Raw genomic sequence first — 6160 nt, 5'->3', positions numbered from 1 at the left:
ATTCAGCCACCAAAACATAATGAAGAAATTTATAGAAACAGGAAACTGTTTCATTCTCTGAATGTAATGGTTGTTTGTGGGCCATCCCTCCAGATCCTTTCCCTGAACGCAAAGTTTACTGGAAGTTCCCATGATGCGTATGTCATTAGACAATCAGGGATATGGCACAGATTAAGATCAAGTCAACGAGCAGACATGTGGTTATTGGGTGAGTTGTTGCACATATTTCTTACAATTTTTTTTTTTTTTCAAAATTTACTATTTCTAATTTTGGTTTTTCCTCAAACAGGAGACCGTGGATATCCTTGCACCCCCTGGCTCATGACTCCTTACCGTAATCCCAGGCCAGGACCACAGACGGCATTTAACTCCGCGCTTACTGCCACTAGGCAGCTGGTGGAGCGCACAATTGGGGTCCTTAAAGGGCGGTTTCGTGTGCTCCACCGCACTGGTGGCGACATCATGTATTCGCCGGAGATGGCAAGTAAACCAGTGGTTCTGTGCGCAATACTACACAATATCGCGGTAAGGAGTAGCGTAGAGCTTCCTCAGACAGAGGAATTGCCTGATGAGGAGCCAGGGGTTGTTCGACACTTCGGTGGGGGGAGTGTTACACGGAGGGGGAGCCAAGTCAGGGCAAGCATTGTTGCTGAATATTTCAGGTATAGTGTTTTTATATTATCTTTTTTATCCAAATTAAAATCACAGTATGCTTATGTATTATTTGTAATGTTGACATTTTGTTTGATATTGTAAGGTCATTGTGTAATGCTTTTGGTGTGTTGGAATGTGTAATTTTTTTGATACTAAAAATCCGTTAACACGTTAAGCTTTCAATTTTAGATTTGAAATGTAAAAAATGTGATGATGCTAAATAGTGTCCTTATTTGTTTTATATCCTAAACTGTCCAGCTGAATGATCACACAAACTGTGGTGAGTACACAGATATTTGTAGGAATTTTTTCAAAACTGTGTGTCTCTGTGTCTGTGTTTGTGTTTTTTTTTTTTTTGTTTTGCTAAAAATTTTGCTAATGCGAATGCGTATTTCCGCTCGTGCGAAATAACACTCTGCTCTTCACAGCATTGCAAAGATCAATAAAGTTATTATAAATGACAACATAGATTTTTGACCAATCACATGCTAACAGACACTATAAATATATGCCCAAATAAGGAAAACGCCATTGCCATGATGCGTGCTGCACCTTTCACCAGGCGGGAGCTCCGCGTCCTGGTTGCGGTGATGGACCGCCGCGTAGGCCGCGTTGGGCACTTCATCCCAAATCGGGTTAAGCGCGAGGCCTACGCGGAGGTCCGCCGCCTGCTGCGGACTCGCGTCCGCAGCAGGCGGACAATCATCCAACTAGCGCGGAGATGGAGTGATCTCCGCAGGAGGAACGCCAGAGCTGTTGGCGGAGATCCGCCAGCAAATACGGGCTATGCATGCACGCAGTAAGTTACATTACATAAGATTCTTAGCAAAAATTTAAGAAATTTACACTAAGTGGTAGGCTAATTGCAACGCTGATTGTCCATTTTTATAACATAGGACAGTGTGTGTGGTTAGGGCAAACAGTACTGACTGTAGCAAAGTGTCACCAAACAAGTGCATGTTTTCCAGAATTAATAACCAGGCAGGAAACTGTACCCAAATACTTGATCAGTGCTGTCTATATAATAAGGTGCCTTGAATAGTTATCTGGTGATGTTGCCTAGACCAATCAATATGACTCAATGGAATAGATTAAGGAATGAGCTTTAAAGTAAAAGTTTTGACTCATTTTGTTTGCTGTGGGCAACATGATGATGTTTTTAAATGTGTATTTTTAAGAAAAACAAACCACAGTCTTTTACATGGAACAGAACAGTGATTTTTCAAATTGTTTAGTATGTAATTTAACATGCAAAATACATTTTTTCAAAAATATCATTATAGGACGAGAACAACGGCAGACCTCTCAGCCCCCTTCCCCTTCCCAGTCCCCCTCCCCTTCTCACTCCCCCTCCCCTTCTCACTCCCCCTCCCCTTCTCACTCCCCCTCCCCTTCGCAGTCCTCCTCAGCTTCCCAGTCCCCCTCAGCTATCCAGTCCCCCTCAGCTTCCCAGTCCCACTCCACTTTCCACTCCCCTTCTCACACCACCTCTCTATCTCTTTCTGTGACCCCTTCTCCTCCTTCCCATACCCCTTCTCCTTCAACTTCAAACTCACCTTCTCAGCCCCCCTCACCCTCTATTGGCTTAACTTTTCTCTCCGCCCCCTCGCCCTCTCAATCAGACCCACCCTCTGAAATTACATCCCCAATCCAGCCTCCTTCCCCCATCCAGCCTCCTTCCCCCATCCCTCCTCCTTCCCCAATCCCTCCTCCTTCCCCAATCCCTCCTCCTTCCCCCATCCAGCCGCCTTCCCCACCCAGTGAGTGGGCAGAAGAAGCCCCTGCTGAATTAACTGTCAACCATCATGTTGCAGAGGAAAGTAAGTGTTTTAACATGTTCTCCAAAAATGATTACCTACTTACACTTACAATGCCAAAACATGCAGTGTTGTACTGTTGGAATTCTTGTACCAAGGACAAATATTTGTGTTATTCTTCATGGTCTACATGTTGTATTTACATTTTTGTGAGTGTCATTATATGTACAGTGTTTATGTGTGCAATGTTTTGTGTGTCCACTCTAGGTCGACACTCATTAGGTCGACAGGGTTGCCAGGACAACAGGGTTTATATGTGTTAGGTTTTCAGGGAAACAGTTAGACCTGAGTGGAGTTTAGTATGTTGTTGGTCTTTTACACTTGTGCCTGTGTAGTCTTAATATTTGCACTTACAAATCACATGCTTCACTTTGTTATGCAGCCTAATGACACACTGATTTGTGGTGTGAAAGTTACACTCACAAAATGATTATTGGCTAAAGTCAAACCTGTTTGACCTTATTTAGTAAGGTCAGCTTTCAGGGAGTGTGGGCATGCTAGGATCTGTTGTCCTTCTGAAGATGTTGATATGCAGTGTGATGATGCAGGACCAAACCCATAAAAAAAATCATAAATACACTCCAGATGTAAATGAATGCCAACATGGTGTAACATTGACGAAGATGGTAGTTATCTTTAACATGGGATGTCGCCCATAGCAACCAATAAGATTATACTTTACAATTGGGGAACCACTTCTACAAGATAATATTCTTATTTTTCCTTGTTTGCTATGGGCAACGCTCCATCTTAAATATAACTCACATAGTAGTAAATGTACCCCATGGTCTCGTAAACGGGAAAAATTTATTAAAAAAACCCAGAGCAGGCTTGTGTGTTTTTCTGCTAATGATTGTACCATAAAACAGCCATGATGTAGTAACTTTGCCATTAAGCAGGCCTGTCCAAACTGCGGACCTCCAACTGTTGAGAAACTACACATCCCAGCATGCCCTGACACAGCTTTGGCTTTCCCTGGCCCCAAAACTGAGTCAAGGCATGCTGGTATATGTAGTTTCACACCAGCTTGAGGGATGCAGTTTGGACATGCCTGCATTAAAGTGTGCTTTGTGCCTTGCTTGTATAATAAGTAATGTGAGTAAGTTATTAATGTTTATGTTATCTCTTAATTTCAGATGTTGCCGTTGGAGATCCCACATCTTTTGCGGACATTATTGGCAACATGAGGATACATCTCCAGGCCTTGCTGGGTCTTGTTGACCAAATGCAAACGTTGTTTTAATTTTTGTTTTAAAAAAAAAAAAAAAAATGTTTATATTATAAAAAAACAAAAAAAAACCCAAAAAATAAAATTTGTTTTCAAGTTAAGCGGGTGTTTATTATTTATTAATGCAATGAAGGAACTGCAGAATGACGAACAGACATTTATTACCTTAAACATTTCATACATCTAACGTAAGTTTGTTTAAAATGTAAAAAAGACATATGTTGTTATTAATAAAACAATCCATACTTTATTCCAAAAGGATCCAAATTTAAAACGTCTTTTTGTGCAGACACGGGATAATCACAGCATGAGAAGCGGCACAGATGTTAATTGTGGGATGTAAATTAGGAGCTCACCAGACCCTCAGGACGCAGTTCATACACGCGGTGCTATCTATAGCAGGGAATTTTCACCCGCAGTTGTAGTGTGAAGCACCCGCTAGCTGTCCTTCGATCACGGACTCCCCAGGCGCTGCAGTCGCCTCCACAATCCTCCGCTCTCCTCCGCTAGACATTCCCGGCTGTGCACAGTTTCCAATCAGGTTCACCTACGGCTGCCGACGCGTTTCTACCCTCCGTGGGTCTTTGTCGAGGCAAAAGACCCACGGAGGGTAGAAACGCGTCGGCAGCCGTAGGTGAACCTGATTGGAAACTGTGCACAGCCGGGAACGTCTAGCGGAGGAGAGCGGAGGATTGTGGAGGCGCCTGCAGCGCCTGGGGAGTCCGTGATCGAAGGACAGCTAGCGGGTGCTTCACACTACAACTGCGGGTGAAAATTCCCTGCTATAGATAGCACCGCGTGTATGAACTGCGTCCTGAGGGTCTGGTGAGCTCCTAATTTACATCCCACAATTAACATCTGTGCCGCTTCTCATGCTGTGATCAGTGGCGTAACTACTGCCCCCGCAGTCCTCGCGGTGGCTTGGGGGCGAGGGGCTGCGGGGGCGCCACTGATTACAGCAGACTGACATGCGGACGAGCGCCCGCATGTCAGACTGCTTTCTCCTTCCCGCCGCCGCTTGTTGGAGGGACACGGAGGGCACAGATCGCCTCTCCTGTGTCCCTCCTGCATCATCTCCGGCGGCCGCGGGTCTAATAGGGGGAAGTGCCGTCCGTGAGCTCTAATTGGCTCACGGACGGCACTTCCCCCTATTAGACCCGCGGCCGCCGGAGATGATGCAGCAGGAGGGACACAGGAGAGGCGATCTGTGCCCTCCGTGTCCCTCCAATAAGCGGCGGCGGCGACGGCGGCACTGGGAGGAATATCTGGCACTGGGGGGGGAGATGTCTGGCACTGGGGCATATATGGCACTGGGGGGGAGATGTCTGGCACTAGGGGGGATATCTGGCACTGGGGCATATATGGCACTGGGGGGGGGGATGTCTGGCACTGGGGGGGATATCTGGCACTGGGGGGGGGATGTCTGGCACTGGGGCATATATGGCACTGGGGGGGGGGATGTCTGGCACTGGGGGGGATATCTGGCACTGGGGGGGGGATGTCTGGCACTGGGGCATATATGGCACTGGGGGGGAGATGTCTGGCACTAGGGGGGATATCTGGCACTGGGGCATATATGGCACTGGGGGGGGGGGATATCTGGCACCGGGGGAGAGGGGATGTCTGGCACTGGGGGGATATCTGGCACTGGGGGGGGGGGGGTGTCTGGCACTGGGGCATATATGGCACTGGGGGGGGATGTCTGGCACTGGGGCATATATGGCACTGGGGGGGGGGATGTCTGGCACTGGGGGGGATATCTGGCACTGGGGGGGGATGTCTGGCACTGGGGCATATATGGCACTGGGGGGGGGGGATGTCTGGCACTGGGGGGGGGATGTCTGGCACTAGGGGGGATATCTGGCACTGGGGGAATATCTGGCACTGGGGGCATATGTGGCACTGGGGGGGAATATATGGCACTGGCGGCATATCTGGCACGGGGGGAATATCTGGCACTGGGGGCATATGTGGCACTGGGGGGGGAATATCTGGCACTGGGGGCATATGTGGCACTGGGGGGGGGGTATATGTGTACCTGGCACATGGGGGGGCTATATTTGGCACCGGGGGCATGTGAGTACCTGGCACCGTGGGGGAATATCTGGCACTGGGGTCATATGTGGCACTGGGAGCACAGCCCTAGCAACAAGGACTACCTCCTAGCAACGAGCATGACACCCAGTGCATGAAACACCTGACAACGAGCATGACACCCAGTGCATGAAACACCTGGCAACGAGCATGACACCCAGTGCATGAAACCCCTGACAACGAGAAGGTAATTGAAAAGTAATTAGAAGCCTTACTGTAGGACTTAATGTGTAATGGGCATTACGGTGTGTGGCATAATGTATCACGGACATTGCGGTGTGTGTCATAATGTGTCACAGGCATTACGGTGTATGGTATACTATATCGCGGGCATTGTGATATGTGGTATAATGTCTCAGGGTCATTG

General features: G+C 47.7%; 1 long non-coding RNA gene across 1 annotated transcript; it reads left to right on the top strand.

Moving 5' to 3' along the window:
• Positions 1-266: 266 nt before the first annotated feature.
• On the top strand, positions 267-2235 carry LOC134935752 (uncharacterized). The gene is made up of 3 exons (XR_010180388.1): positions 267-662; positions 913-934; positions 1938-2235. It is a non-coding gene; the product is annotated as an uncharacterized LOC134935752 (long non-coding RNA).
• Positions 2236-6160: the final 3925 nt, after the last annotated feature.

Source organism: Pseudophryne corroboree, chromosome 6, assembly GCF_028390025.1.
Source record: "Pseudophryne corroboree isolate aPseCor3 chromosome 6, aPseCor3.hap2, whole genome shotgun sequence".
Lineage (NCBI taxonomy): Eukaryota > Metazoa > Chordata > Amphibia > Anura > Myobatrachidae > Pseudophryne > Pseudophryne corroboree.
Note: the sequence above shows the minus strand (reverse complement) of the source record. Positions and strands in the feature narration are given on the sequence as shown.